This window comes from Rhineura floridana, chromosome 1 (assembly GCF_030035675.1).
Source record: "Rhineura floridana isolate rRhiFlo1 chromosome 1, rRhiFlo1.hap2, whole genome shotgun sequence".
Classification (NCBI taxonomy): domain Eukaryota; kingdom Metazoa; phylum Chordata; class Lepidosauria; order Squamata; family Rhineuridae; genus Rhineura; species Rhineura floridana.
Window position 1 is genome coordinate 95,354,804 of NC_084480.1, and position 16,440 is coordinate 95,371,243.

Below are 16,440 nucleotides of genomic sequence, written 5' to 3' on the forward strand. Positions count from 1 at the left end.
TGGAATTTCAAGCACACCTGAGCTGTTTCAGAGAGAAATATCACGGCTGTTACAAGACTTGGAAGGCATTTCAGTGTTCATGGACGATGTGTTGGTTTATGGTTCCACAATGGCAGAACATGATGAAAGATTGGCCAAAGTCATAGCAACAGTAAAGGTAGCAGGGTTAAAACTCAAGAACAACAAATGTATCTTACGCCAGAAATATCTTAGATATCTTGGACACTGCATAAATGAGCATAGTGTGAGTCCAGATCCTAAGAAAATAGAAGCCATTTCCGCAATCAAACCTCCAGACTCCATCACAGGACTGAAAAGATTTTTGGGCATGGTACATTATTTAGGACTCTTCTTGCCAAATTTGGCAGAGAAACTACACCCATTAAATACACTTTTGAAAGCAGACAGCACATGGTGCTGGGGTCCAAGCCAAGAAAAAGCCTTTTCAACAGTGAAAAAACTCCAGTACTCACTTACTATGAAGTTAACTGGCAGACAGTAGTGAGTGCTGATGCCAGCAGTTATGGCCTGGGAGAAATACTACTCAAAAATCATGATGGAGAGTTGAAACCAGTGGCCTATTGCTCAAGAATGCTAACAGAAGCTGAGACCCGATACGTTCAGATAGAAAAGGAATGTCTAGCTGCTGTTTGGACTTGTGAAAAAATCTCAAAATATCTCTGTGGGCTAGAATCATTTACACTCTGTATAGACCATAAACCCTTGGTACCACTGATAAATTGCAAAGACCTGGATCGAGTACCTATTATTATTATTATTATTATTTATTAGACTTATATACCGCCCGACTAGCAATAGCTCTCTGGGCGGTGAACACAGAAAATACAATAAAATCACATAGTATAATACAACAAAAACATATAAAATAAAATAATTTAAAAACAATCACAGCAGATTTTAAATTAAATTAACTTAAATTAGTATGCCTCGGAGAAGAGGAAGGTTTTAACTCGGCGCCGAAAGGATAACAATGTCGGCGCCAAGCGCACCTCCTCGGGGAGACCATTCCACAGTTCGGGGGCCACCACTGAGAAGGCCCTAGATCTTGTCACCACCCTCCGGGCCTCCCTATGAGTCGGAACCCGGAGGAGGGCCTTCGTAGAAGAATGTAGAGTACAGGCCGGTTTGTATTGGGAGAGGCGTTCCGACAAGTATCGTGGTCCCGCGCCGTATAAGGCTTTATAGGTTCATACCAACACTTTGAATCTGGCCCGGAAGCATATTGGCAGCCAGTGCAGGCGAGCCAGCAGGTGTTATATGCTCGTACCGCTTGGTCCTTGTTAACAATTTGGCCACCGCATTTTGCACTAGCTGTAGCTTCCGAACTGTCTTCAAAGGCAGCCCTACGTAGAGCGCATTGCAGTAGTCCAAACGCGAGGTTACCAGAGCATGAACAACTGATGTAAGGTCCTCTTTACTCAAATAGGGACGTAGCTGGTCTACCAACCGAAGTTGGTAGAACGCATTCTGTGCCACCGAGGCTACTTGAGCCTCAAGTGAGAGGGAAGAGTCTAGAAGGACTCCCAGACTACGAACCTGCTCCTTTAGGGGGAGTGTAACCCCATCTAGGACAGGGTATGTATCCACCATCCGATTAGAGAAACCATCCACCAACAGCATCTCAGTCTTGTCAGGATTAAGCCTCAGTTTGTTAGTTCTCATCCAGTCCATTGTCGCGGCCAGGCAATGGTTCAGCACATCAACAGCCTCACCTGAAGAAGATGAAAAGGAGAAGTACAGCTGCGTGTCATCAGCGTACTGATGACAACGCACTCCAAAGCTCCTGATGACCGCTCCCAACGGCTTCATGTAGATGTTAAAAAGCATGGGAGACAGAACCGACCCCTGTGGGACCCCACACTAGAGGGCCCACGGTGTCGAGCAATGTTCCCCAAGCACTACCTTCTGGAGACGTCCCGCCAAGTAGGAGTGGAACCACTGCCAAGCAGTACCTCCAACTCCCAACTCCGCGAGCCTCTCCAGAAGGATACCATGGTCGATGGTATCAAAAGCCGCTGAGAGATCAAGGAGAATCAACAGAGTTACACTCCCTCTGTCTCTTTCCCGACATAGGTCATCAAACAGGGCGACCAAGGCCGTCTCAGTGCCAAAACCGGGCCTAAAACCCGACTGAAATGGATCTAGATAATCGGTTTCATCCAATAGCGCCTGGAGCTGGCCCGCAACCACTCATTCCAAGATCTTGCCCTGAAGGCCTGGATGGAGTAGCTCTCGGACAACTCTAAAAAGCTCCACTGGGTGGCAGAGAGATGACTTAATAGTGGCAGCGAAATGTTGTTTTTTCGCTGCCCTCACCGCTCCTACATACAGCTTGGTAGAAGCACAGACCAGCGCATAGTTGCATTCGTCGGGAGTTCGTCTCCATCTCCGCTCAAGCCGCCTCCTATCTTGTTTCATCGCTCTCAGCTCTGGAGTATACCAAGGAGCTGTATGAGCTCTACACAGGAGAGGGCGCGCAGGAGCGATCGTGTCAACAGCCCGGGTCATCTCCGCATTCCACAGATCAGCAACTCCTTTTACACATGATGAGGTACAATCCTCAAGCATAATACAGACAAGGCAAGACTCTTGTTGTAGCAGACACACTGTCAAGAAATCCACGGAAACTCCAGACCCTGAAACAACCCAGTTAGTTGAGGAAATCAACTATGTAAATCTTCTACAAGCTTCTAAACCAATATCTACTACACTCCTTCAATGCATTCAAGCAGCTACTAGCACTGACCCAGACCTTTCAACAGTGCTGAAATTTGTCAGAACTGGTTGGCCATTATACATGTCTGAAGCGACAACTAACCTTAAACCTTTCTTTGTAAAAAAGGGAAGCCTTACAGAGTTGGAAGGACCAGTCCTATTTGGTGATAGAATTGTCATTCCTGCTACAATGCGATAGGAAATATCGTGAAAACTCCATGAAGGTCATCAAGGAATCACTAAGTGCAAAGAACGTGCAAGAATGGCTGTTTGGTGGCCACGAATAGGGCAAGACCTCAAGGCAATAATAGCAATCGGTGAGTTTTGCTAGACAAATAAAACTTCACAATGGAAGGAACCACTCATTACCACTCCATTCCCAGATAGACCATGGAAGAGAGTGGGAGCAGACATCTGTGAGTTACAAGGACAAAAGTACTTAGTCGCAATAGACTATTTCTCCAGATACATAAAGATTGCATACATGCCTGATTCAACAAGCTCTACTGTTATCAGTTGTCTGAAGAATATCTTTGCCAGATGGGGATGCCCAAATGAACTAGTAACAGATAATGGACTGCAATTTGCAGGAAAAGAGTTTACTTTGTTCGCAAAGAAATACAACTGTTGTCACATTACAGCCAGTCCCCATTACCCACAAGCCAATGGGGCAGAGAGAGCAGTACAAACAGCAAAGCGAATCTTATATCAGGAAGATCCCTTCCTAGCACTGCTAAGCTACAGAGCAACACCTGTCAACACAACTAAGTGCAGTCCTGCACAACTGATAATGGGAAGACAATTAAGAACACCAATTCCAACCGTAGAAGCAAATTTGTATCCTGATTTGGGAAAAGTCCATGTCACAGACAACATGGCTAAAAGAAACTATAAATATTATTATGACAGATGTTATGGAGTGAAGACACTACCAAAATTACAACCTGGTTCACAAGTAAGACTGAAACTGGATGACCAGAAAGGATGGTGTGAACCAGCAACAGTCCAGAGCCAAAGTCAAACTCCAAGATCGTATGTTGTCATTATCAACAATGGAACATTCTGAAGGAACAGGAGACATCTACAGTTGGTTCCCAAACCACAACCAATTTCACAACAAAGTGAGAATTCAGAGGAAGAAATACCAGAAGAGCAGAATTTATTGCCAGAACAATCTCAAAAGACTGAGAACAAAGAACTGACAAATTCTCATAAGCAAGCATCACCTGCCAAAGACAGCCTATCTCTTGAGAGTCCGAAGAGAGTGACATCCAGAGGAAGAGTAATTCGAAAACCAGAACTTTATAGAGACTAAATGTTATTCTACACAATGTTTGCTGATAAAAAAAACAAAAACAAAACCAAAAAAAGTTAGAACTCAAAGAAAGGGAAATGTAGTGAAATGTGTCTTTAGGTTAGATGCACAGCAAAGAAAGAGTTAACTTTCTCTAATGGGTATTACACATCCTAGGGAGAGCTAGACTGATTTAGTTACTGGAGTTAGTTAGTCAGTGTTGTGGTACTTGGTGAGGCCTAGCACAGAACAAACTCAGATGTTTTACTGTTTACAAATTATTAAATAAAGAAGCTCTATTTTATCCTTGGTCTCATCCTGATCAATATAACACCCTGGATTCAGGAAATAAGTAATTATCTATTTTGGGTAGCAAGCTTCTTGGGCATGTGGTTGTGGATCAGATAGGTTCTTTTGGATGAAACCGATTTTCTAGATCCATTTCAATCAGAGTTAAGGGCCAGTTTTAGCACAGAAACTGCCTTGCTTGTCCTGTATGATTAGACCTACATTGGGAGAGAGACGGAGGGAGTGTGTCCTTGATTTCTCAGCAGCTTTTGATACCATTGACCATGATTTTTTCTTGGAGTGCCTGTGTGAGTTGTTGACCAGAGTAAGTTGATCTCAGCATATAACACCAATTCTGGTACTATTGCACCGGCTACCAATTAGTTTCCAGGCTCAATTTAAAGCACTAGTTTTAACCTATAAAGTCTTATGAAGTTCAGGGCTCCAATATCTCAAGGACTGCCTATCCCCATATGAATTAACCCAGAACCAGTGATCATTATCAGAGGACTTTTTTTCATGTGCCCCCTCCATGGGAGGTTCGAAGAATGGCAACATGAGAGAGGGCCTTTTCAGTGGTGGTTCCTGGCTATGGAACACCTCAGGGAGGCACACCTGGTGTCATCTTTATCCATCTTTAGGCATCAGGTAAAGATCTTCTATACCCAGGCCTTTGGCCTTTGATGACCTCTTTTAGTGGAGTGGGATTGTATACCAATTGTATTGATTGTGTTTGTTTTAATTTGGTTTTTAATTGTCACTGTGGTTTTTTTAGGTTTTATGGATTATGTTTTTAATTGGTTATGTAAGTTGCTTGGGTCATACTACTACTACTACTACTACTACTACTACTACTACTACTACTACTACTACTACTAAGCTAGATGGATCCCCTAAAGCAGTTTCCTATGTTCCTAATTATGGCACTTCCCAATTTCCAATTATGGAATGCCCTCCCAGGGAAGGTCCACTTAGAGTCCAATCTGATGTCTTTTTAACACCAGCTAAAGACCTTTTTAGTTGCTAAGGCATTCTAGCATGTCACCTCAGCTGGTTTTAACCAATGTTTTAATTATTTCAATGGTTTGTACTGCTCTAATCTGTTTTTCCTACTTCTACTGAGTTAATTTTAAACATTTTTTGTACTGGATTTTGTACTGGATATTCTTTTGTGATTGTTCAGAGCTACCCTGACAGAGTAACTTGGCATGCAAATAGTTTAAATGAATGAACAAACAAACATTCAGTCAGATTCCCCATGACAACTGCAGAATCATCTTAAATGCACCAATGTAATGGCAATTGAGGCCCTGGCTGGAGGGTTAATTGCAGTCACCTCCAATTGTGACAGCAGTGCTAGGTAATTTTGAAGGTTTCTATATACCCTGCAACCAAAGGGTTATGGAGCTCCCCTTGTTTATCACAGAAAAGGGTTATCAATGCACAGCCTCAGAGTAGCAATACAGGAAAACAAAACCTTGACTGTATCTATGTCTGAGTTTTATAAAGTGCCTAAAGCAGAGCTTGGAAGTAATTAGGAATACCAATTTGTCATTTAGTACAAAAAATGAATTACTTGTAATTTATTACTTTTTTGAGGAATGGGTGGGTAATTTCTTTACATTTTGATCATAATAGAACAAGGAGTAAGTTTATTACTTTTGAGGAGTAATTGTAATGTTTCCAGCATTACTTTTGGGTGTTACTTGAGGGAGGGAGCAAGGGAAGTCTTCTCCTCCTCTGATTTATGGATGAAAATCATATGTCTCAAACTGGGCTTCTGTGCAGCGTCGCTCTTCCCTCGTGCTCTGTGGGTGTTTAGGAGGCAATGAGGGAGGAGATGGAGATCAAGATGGGTGTGGAGTGGAGAAAACAATGGTTAAAAATGGATGGTGGTGGAGAAGAATGGAGTGGAGGGAGAAAGGAGCCAGAGGGCAAGGACATGGATGAAGAAGGAGAAGGCAGCAGAAGAATTGAGATAAAGAACTATGGAGATGAGAGAGGACGATGTGAGTGTGTGTGTGCATATTTGTGTGTATTAATACTGTGTTTGCACTTGGTGAGGGAAGCAGCCTCTACTGCCCTCCCTGGCTACTTTGCTGCATTTGCAGTGTTTTAACTTTTTTGTATCCCAGAGGAAAATGTTTGCTTGGGTAAGTGTGCCTCAGTTGGTGGCAAGGCAGGGCCCTGGAGGTTGTTGAGTGATAGAGATGACACTTGCTGGTTGAGAGTATTTGTGTGGGGGTTTGCACATGGTTTGACGCACAAAGATTTGAGCAGTGGCCTCTGTCTTCCTCCCCGCCACCCTTACCAGTGGAGTGACCACCACTGCTATCTTACGGATAAAAATAATTATTCTACTACCTCTGTTTGTGTGTGTTTATTTTTAATGTTGATTAGGCTACTTTAAGTGTGCAGCAGTCCAGGCCCACACTTTTTTTAAAAAAAGTAACTGAAATGTAATTGTAGTGATTACTTTTGAGTAACGGTAAAGTAATCAATTCCTTTCAGAACGATTATAATGGTAATTTATTCTTATTTGAGGTCATGTAATAGTAATTGTAATTTGCTCCTTTTCAAAAGTAATCTTCAAAGCTCTGGCCTAAAGCTTTCTAGGTACTGTACAAAAATTAAAAAATGGCACAGGCCTTGTCCTCAGGCTTTAAACTAAAAGTTGCAGCAGGAAAAAGTATGGGCAAGGGAAAGGAAAAGAAACAAATTTTCACTTATAGCTGCACCCCATCTTTGGATCTCTTATGGTGTTGCATTTTATTGAAACCATTCTCGAGGCCTGTGCTTTATATGTATGTCAGTGTCAACAAAATCCTCCAGGCGGTTCACACCAGATTCAAACACTATACTCAACAGTAAAACAGTTAAAATATTAAAAACATGAAAAATCAATCATTTAGATTTCCTGTATAAAAATGAGAGTGATGGGGTACCCACATGATTTAGAGGGTGATGGGGCTGCACAGCTGACCCCATCTTTAAGGACTGGGAACTCTATACACATAGCTATCCTGCTGAAAACGTCCATGTTTAATCTTTGGGTGCTGGGGAAACCTCATAACTTTAAGGACATGACCAGCAATGCAGCCCCAATGCTCCTTGGTCAGTTGAGCAACTATTCACACAAGGAATGCCTGAAGAGTGATAGTCTTGCAATCAGAACAGAAGAGTGAGACTTTTACAAGCCCTATCCTAAATGGTATATTTATTATAAACAAGATAGAGGGGGAAGCTGAGATGACTTAGCTGAAAAGAGCAGACTAGGACCTGGTGCTCATGGTCCTTTGCCAAGAGGAATACATCACATTGTTTCTGTCTTTTAAAAATCTGTCTAGGTCTTTCATCAAAGGTTTATAGAGTTCTTAAATATTCACGAACTATGCCTGGCCTGCTGGAAATTGATTTTACTTAGTAGGAGTTATTAAAGATGGCAGGGCTGATGGATATGGAAAGACAGTAATTACTGTTTCAGTTGACAATACAGGAGTCATCTATTGCAGAGCTTCCCAAACTGTGGACTGCAGACCACCAGTAGTCTGGGAGCTTCATTCAGATGGTCTCCAGCATGTCTGCAAAAATACAATAAAAAATCATACAGTGCATTACAAGTGCTGTAACAGGGAGAGGGGAAAATTAAGTGTTCCACCAAGGCCATCAGCAATTTTCAAGTGGTCAGTGGGGAAAAAAGTTTGAGGACGATTGATTTATTGTGTTTGTGGCAGTGAAGATACATACTGATTGGTTGAGCAAGTGTGATGGTACATGGAATGTTCGTGACTATTCCACCTGCTGAGGGAATGAACTTCTCAGGAAATTGTGGAGGACGGTCTGTGAGATAAGAAGTAAAACCTCATATAGGCCTTAGGAACATAGAATCATAGAGTTGGAAGGGGCCTATGAGGCCATCGAGTCCAACCCCCAGTGGACACAATGGACTAAACAAAAGGATTCTGAGGAATAGGGGGGGAGGGCTTGAGGGGGAAAAAAGCAGAGGGGATATGGTACCAAGGCAATGTCACACATCAGCTTGGCCTGACCAGCCAGTTTTTTTTACTGTAGCCTTCTAGTTACAAAATAATTCCCGAGTCCTTTATAGGATGCATAAAAAAAGAAAGTATGCTCCATTTTTATTGTGTCTGCTAGTTTTTATCACCACATTACCCTGTCTCTCATTAGATTCATTTTTTCTCTTTTGGATACCACAGCAGGAATAGAACTCCACATGACCTTTACCCTTCATGAGATGTTTACCAGCAATTCCAAAGGCAAAATCAGTTTACAGCTCTTGTAAAGCTATTTTCTCTTTGTAAATGTCCTTGATTATTAACTGAGGGTATAGTACATATATTCAGTTGTACAACATGGGTTCAAGGGAGTTTTTATCCTCTGATTTATGGCATTAGATCAATTGTGCTTTGTCACCCCACTGGTGACCAAACTACCAAACTGGGATTTATAGTCCCAGTTGGAGATTCCACTCCACTTCTACTTCATAAAGTTTTATGAAGGGGTGGTGGCATCCTGATATACCTAAAATGTGCAGATATTGCTTATACCAACTTCCCAGAGCACTTGGTTGGATGGGCAGTATATACATGTAATTAAATAATTATAATTTTGAAATCTCCACATATCGAGTTAGGTGATGTGCATCTTTTCTCTTTGCTTGTATAACTGAATTATAGTAGTCTTGGAGATTCCTCTGGGGGTTTCTGTCCACCAGCCTCAGATGCAGTGGTCTCCCTGTGTCACCAGTAAACTCTGAGCCCTGATCATGACCTAGCTTCACATCTGAGCCCCTGTGACCTCTTACTCCATGTCAACATCACTATTCTTTTCAGGGAGCATGTCAATAGGTGAGAGTTTGATAAACCATAAATTGGCTGCTTAAAATCAGCCATTAGAAGGCTGAAAGTGTCAGCACTCCCTTCTAGAAGATTGGATGGCTGCCATGTTTAAATGTGCAGTTAGCCAGTCTTTTCTCAAGAAGCCAACTCTCATGTCCCCACCACTCTTTCAATCAAGTTGTGCAGTTGGTAGAAGACAATGTGCACAGTCTTGAGCTCCTGGGAACAAAAGCCAAATACAAATATACAAGAAGCAACAAATACTCGAAACATTTGCAGTTTTACAACTGTCAGCAGCACACACACATTTTGACAACCTTCATAAACAAAAATGTATCCTTGTATTAAAACTACAGTCTGTAGGAATTTTAATTTGTTGCAGGTGTAAGGTGTTTGATGATTTTATGACTGTATTTGCTGATTCATCTTCTATTTTCTATTTTTGTTTTATGGTTACTATATTTTAATAAATAACAGCCCAGTGATGACAAGCAGGCCAACAGTGGACATGGAATTCAGGGGAGATGAGACATTGCAATATCACAATTTTTACTCAGGAGGAAAGAAGCCTAATTTATTTCAAAGGTGTTATTTCTGAGTAATATATACCAAAGCCAGCCAATTGTATTTTATACTGAAAAAGTAGCACACTTGGGTAATGAATGAAATAATATGAACATGGAGGAAAGTGCTTATACAAACATACCCCAGTATACAGAGAGACTATCCAGAGTCAGGCTAGCAGCAGCAGCAGCACCAGCAACAACAAGCTTCATCTGTTTTTTCTGCTGCTCTAGGAGGCCCTTTCCCAAGTTTCAGGTGGGGATAGTTACCATTACTTCCTCTGATTGCTTAGCAACAGTGATGAAATAATTGTCTTTAGCAACATTGCTATCTGCCGAAGCCTTAGATACTTGCCTTCATGTTTTGCTTTATAACTTTCTTGGTAGATATCCCATTGACTGATTTTTTTTAAAAAAAATAAAAGCTAATAGGCCAGGCATCTTGCTGGCTTGAGGCCCAATACAGGTGTATCCTTCTGTCAGCGGCCCTGGATGACTCTCCAGTGGCTCAGCTACACCAGTGGAACATCCAGTGTACACATCCTCCAGTGATTGAGGATGGTGACAGGGGATCTTTGATATGATCCAGTACAGCTCTTCTTATGTTCTTAATGGTTAATGAATATGCTGACCCTCAACATTTTCATCAGATCCCAACCTTCTTGGGTGGAATTGTATGCCCCACAACATTAGTGAGATCACTAATACATTGGGGAAACGTCATGGTTGTAATGGCCTCCGTGCCTGAGGACTGGAAAGTGGCAAATGTAACGCCAATCTTCAAAAAGGGATCCAGAGGGGATCCCGGAAATTACAGGCCAGTTAGCTTAACTGCTGTCCCTGGAAAACTGGTAGAAAGTATGATTAAAGCTAGATTAACTAAGCACATAGAAGAACAAGCCTTGCTGAAGCAGAGCCAGCATGGCTTCTGCAAGGGAAAGTCCTGTCTCAGTAACCTATTAGAATTCTTTGAGAGTGTCAACAAGCATATAGATAGAGGTGATCCAGTGGACATAGTGTACTTAGACTTTCAAAAAGCGTTTGACAAGGTACCTCACCAAAGGCTTCTGAGGAAGCTTAGCAGTCATGGAATAAGAGGAGAGGTCCTCTTGTGGATAAGGAATTGGTTAAGAAGCAGAAAGCACAGAGTAGGAATAAACGGACAGTTCTCCCAATGGAGGGCTGTAGAAAGTGGAGTCCCTCAAGGATCGGTATTGGGACCTGTACTTTTCAACTTGTTCATTAATGACCTAGAATTAGGAGTGAGCAGTGAAGTGGCCAAGTTTGCTGACGACACTAAATTGTTCAGGGTTGTTAAAACAAAAAGGGATTGCGAAGAGCTCCAAAAAGACCTCTCCAAACTGAGTGAATGGGCGGAAAAATGGCAAATGCAATTCAATATAAACAAGTGTAAAATTATGCATATTGGAGCAAAAAATCTTAATTTCACATATACGCTCATGGGGTCTGAACTGGCGGTGACCGACCAGGAGAGAGACCTCAGGGTTGTAGTGGACAGCACAATGAAAATGTCGACCCAGTGTGCGGCAGCTGTGAAAAAGGCAAATTCCATGCTAGCGATAATTAGGAAAGGTATTGAAAATAAAACAGCCGATATCATAATGCCGTTGTATAAATCTATGGTGCGGCCGCATTTGGAATACTGTGTACAGTTCTGGTCGCCTCATCTCAAAAAGGATATTATAGAGTTGGAAAAGGTTCAGAAGAGGGCAACCAGAATGATCAAGGGGATGGAGCGACTCCCTTACGAGGAAAGGTTGCAGCATTTGGGGCTTTTTAGTTTAGAGAAAAGGCGGGTCAGAGGAGACATGATAGAAGTGTATAAAATTATGCATGGCATTGAGAAAGTGGATAGAGAAAAGTTCTTCTCCCTCTCTCATAATACTAGAACTCGTGGACATTCAAAGAAGCTGAATGTTGGAAGATTCAGGACAGACAAAAGGAAGTACTTCTTTACTCAGCGCATAGTTAAACTATGGAATTTGCTCCCACAAGATGCAGTAATGGCCACCAGCTTGGATGGCTTTAAAAGAAGATTAGACAAATTCATGGAGGACAGGGCTATCAATGGCTACTAGCCATGATGGCTGTGCTCTGCCACCCTAGTCAGAGACAGCATGCTTCTGAAAACCAGTTGCCGGAAGCCTCAGGAGGGGAGAGTGTTCTTGCACTCGGGTCCTGCTTGCGGGCTTCCCCCAGGCACCTGGTTGGCCACTGTGAGAACAGGATGCTGGACTAGATGGGCCACTGGCCTGATCCAGCAGGCTCTTCTTATGTTCTTATGTTCTTATGGCAGCCATGAAGTCTTGAGCCACCCCTGACAAGGCAGCCTTAGCATAAGATGTTGAGATTTTCCAGCACTAAAAGCCTAGGTAACTGCAAAACCATATGAGTTCTGCAAGGGAGTCTGTTGGGCAATGGGAAAGGCCTTGCAATGCTTTATTTCCCCCTTGATCTCACTACTAAGCACAAATGCATATTTTCAGTTTTGCCCCAAGCATCTAGTAGAAAGGATGGCGTTCTTGCAGACAATGGTAATCCCATCTTCTTACAGGCATTATATGTTGAGCCCCTGCAAGTTGCCTAAGTAGACTCAAAGAAATATTGATTTAGTTGCATTTATGTTTAGTAGCCAACTGTGCAGTAGGCTGCTTTGGCTTCTTTTTAAGCAGAGACGTATGGCTGAGAATAAGATTAAAGGATCTAAAAAATGAAAGGTATGTATGATTGAAAGATAACAGGTACCTTAAGTCAGCAAATGTTTTCTCTTCTTTTCACTTCCTCTGTGTCTGGATCACATTTTCTCTCACCTTTGTGCTCCAGGCCAGAAGAGAGAAAGCTTGTTTCTGACATGAAGTGGATTTTGTTAGTCTATAACATTCCTTTCACCTCAGCAGGGGAAGATATCAGTTGCTGAAGAAGAGGAATTTCAGGAGCGAAGGGAGTTCCCTAATATGTGTTTTTACCTCTGGTGAGTGAATCATTAGGTCTTCCCATGACTGACAGCCACTATTTACCTCCTGAGAAATTCCTAAATGATACTATCTTATGTCAGTACATTGACAATTAGGGATGTCAGAAAATTCCAATGGAAAAGGGAATGGAAATTGACAGTGCTTCCTTATTTGTCCCATATTGGGAATAGAAATCAATTCAGCTGTTGTTGTTTTCAGTCTACAAATGATACATAATTGATAACTTTCCTCCATTTGCATTTTGTTTCCTTTGTATTGAAATTAATGGCCTTTGCACTGAAATGAATGGTGTGGAAAAATATAATAGTTATGTCAATAATCATGTAATTACACCACAGTGGACAGAGAGATTAATAATGGCAGCGGAATAGAAACAGTGCTGCATACAGTGAACACAGGTCAGAACAGAAATCAGTGCCTTCTTATATTCCTATTGACCATTAAATCACAAATACCATGTTGTACCTTTCTGTGTGAATAAGAATGAAAAGTGTATGAAGGTCAAGAAAAGAAATGACAGAACAAACGATATCCATTCTGGTTTTTTTTAATGTTGGGTGGCAATATGTATGTCTATGAAGCGGGAGGAGGCCTATAACAAAGATGCACTAATGAGCAAACATATAGGAAATGGAAATGCACAAAGAGAACCTAGGAATATCCTAGAACTGTGAGGCATAGAAAAGAGCGAAAACCTAAGATAAGAAGCACTGGTGCAACAAGCATTAGCCAATCAGAGTAACAGAGCAATCCAGTACTTCCACTCCACTTCCATGTGGGCCTATTACCATTGGCATCATGCTAGCGTGACTTACTCAGAAGCCTGTACAGTCTCATCAACAAAGCTGAGAAGGCAACAACAGCACTGTAAACAAGAGGCAACATAGCAACTCCAACAGGCACTCTCTGACATCTGTGGTAACATTACCAAGAAACTCAAGTCCTGCAGCAGTATACCAGTAACGTCTTCATAGCAGCCATACATGGAAACAGCCAATCCATACATGGCAGTGGGGAAATGTTAGTGTGTGTGCATGCGCACACAAGGGTTGCCAGGTCCATGGCCTGAGACTGCTCCTTTATCTTTAGGAGAAGAGAAGATCAGCCAAGTGCAGGTGTTCTTGCAACTCTGTAATGGGAAAAACCACAAGGTGGAATTCTCCCTTCCCCCTACACAACTTTTAAAGATACAGAAGACCTCTGGGAGGCTGGGCCTGGCAACCAAGAGGTCATCTGTATCTTTAAAAGTTGTGCAGGGGAAAGGGCGAATTCCACCTTGTGGTTTTTCTCATTACAGAGTTGCAATAACACTTGCATTGGCTGACCTTCTCTTCTCCTAAAGATACAGGATCAGTCTCAGACCAAGAACCTGGCAACCCTAGTGCACACACGCACATGGCACCAGTGGGTGGCCTGGTTGAGCCCTGGCCAAGGGCCCCTGCAGCCAAGAAGGGCCCCTCTTTAGACTGGGAGGGTGGAGCTCCCACTCCATGATCTACACCAGCATCATACTCCTCAACACCCTCTCCTGATGCATGCGGTGCAGGGCTTAAATAGGCCTGCCTGTCCACCTACCTCCTGCGTTAGCACACATGCCCCACACTGTAGACGCATGCCTGCCATCACCCAAGATGTTGGGTGATGGCAGGCATGCACGCATGGAGCATGAGCACTGATGCACTGAAGTAGGAGGTAGGTGGGGAGGGAGGGCTTATGATGCTGTGGGCCTGGGGAGTATGATAATCAACTGGATAATCAGCCAAGAAAGATGCAACTGTACCTTCACAGGAACAAGCCCATAATCTCCACCCCATCTCTAGCTCATTAGCTAAGAGTACTGAGATGGGGAATAAGGAATATACTATGGAGCCTCACCTTTTGGAGGAACCACCACCAAACACACATCAAAATACATTAAACACAAGGATACAGCTGTGCCTTTTGCATGCCAAATGCCCCAGGTTCAATGCCCAGCATCTCCAGGTAGGGCTGGGAGAAATCCCTGTCTGAAATACTGGAAAGCCACTGCCTTATCACAAAAAGTCCAATATTCTGAAGAAGCACATTTGTTGTGCAAGATCTCCCAATCAACTATAATTGTGCAACCTGCATTTGCTGGTATGTGACTGAATCTCACCCAGAAATAATGACAGTCAAGAAGCACCCAGAGACACAGGATCAGTGCTTAGGAGGGATGGAAGGATCAGTCAATTTCGGTTCTCTTGGTTTCTCATTTTTCCAGTCTTGAATTCAGTTCTCCACATTTCTGCAACAATTTGCAGATTTCTTTTTTAAAAATTCTCACGCAACTTCTTCAGCATTTTAATGCAAATGTCTCCTAATAAACATATTTTTGTATGCAGTTTTGTATGACTAATGAAGGAACATTGTTGTAAGCAATTCCTCCTAATATAATGCATTTTTGTATGCTATTTTCACTAATATATTCATTTTTGTAAACATTGGTATATTGAATAATTGAATTTATCCCTCATCCCTGTACTTACTAATGGCCTTTGAAGGGAGGATTTTTATCTGAGGCAGTATGTAAGTAGGGCTTGAAATTGCTTGATATTGATGTTTTGTTAAATCATTTTGGGATGGTTGATGGGAAGTGATTCATAAATAAATAAGGGTCAGTAGCAGCAATGTATTGTGGTTTCTGGCCAGATTTTCAGGAGATAGTGGTTGATGAGAGAGATGTGCTAGTTTATTTCTCATGCTTCAGTTTCTCTCTCCTGCTGTTGGTGCCCCTGCTACCCATAACTGGAGATCCATCTGTTGGGGGAAAGATTGTGATTGCTGAGATGGTAGTCGCTCGGCTGCCTGGTGCAGGGGACTCGCACATGATCCTAAATCTCCCAAGCTTTGTAAATGGGCCCTACAACTGCACTGTGACAGTAGGATCTAAACGGTTTACATAAAATATAATATGCATTAATGTTTTTAATTGTTGTAAACTGCCCAGAGAGCTTCAGCTATGGGGCAGTATAGAAATGTAATAAATAAATAAATAAATAAATAAATAAATAAAAATAATAAAATAATAATAATTAAAATTATCAATACAAGTCAGAGTTAAAAACAAGTTAATCTACAAAAAAATCAAAATATAAATCAGCAATTAAAGTAAAATGACATATTGAAATACATGGCAACTTTACACATCTGGGTAGGTTTGCCTAAACATAAAAACTTTTTGCAGGCTCCAAAAACAATACAGCAAAGTTGCTCTTGGAAGGGAAGCTTTTTTAGTATCTTGCGTGGTTGGATATATACATACTTCCACAAAAATAAGTTTCATATTGTGATGGAGATAAAACAGGATTTATTTTATAGTTTGGTTGTTTCAAAACACTTTAAGGAAATACTATAAATAGGAAGGTGGCAGTAATCTTTTCAAGAGCAGATGGGTTTCCCATGCCTAACGTGGGAGTTGACTTCTGTGCTACTGTTTTGTTTTGTTTTTTTATTTTTTTATTTTTTGTTCTTGCAGTTCAGATATCTGACAGTGCATAAGTCCGTAGAAACTGGCGGGGGAATAAGCATCCTCCAAAATCTAGTTTTTCATTAATTAAAAATATTTGTCAAATATTCAAAAGTTGTAATTGTAGATATTTGAATTAAAAATTAGGGGTTGAAATCTTGGTTTTGTAATATTACCTTCCTAAAAGTAGGAAGCCACTCCAAAACATGAAGATTGT

The 16,440-nt window shown here is 41.7% G+C and overlaps 1 long non-coding RNA gene across 5 annotated transcripts in view; it reads right to left on the bottom strand.

Annotated features, from left to right (window-relative positions):
- Positions 1–9,970, bottom strand: part of LOC133377628 (uncharacterized) — a 37,276-nt gene extending 27,306 nt beyond the window's left edge. For 4 of the 5 annotated variants that reach the window (XR_009760776.1, XR_009760762.1, XR_009760771.1 and 1 more), the window contains exon 1: positions 9,884–9,970. This is a non-coding gene — a long non-coding RNA (uncharacterized LOC133377628). The remainder of the gene's footprint in view (positions 1–9,883) is intronic. The other variant, XR_009760779.1, reaches the window with a different exon arrangement.
- Between the last annotated feature and the right edge of the window lie 6,470 nt (positions 9,971–16,440).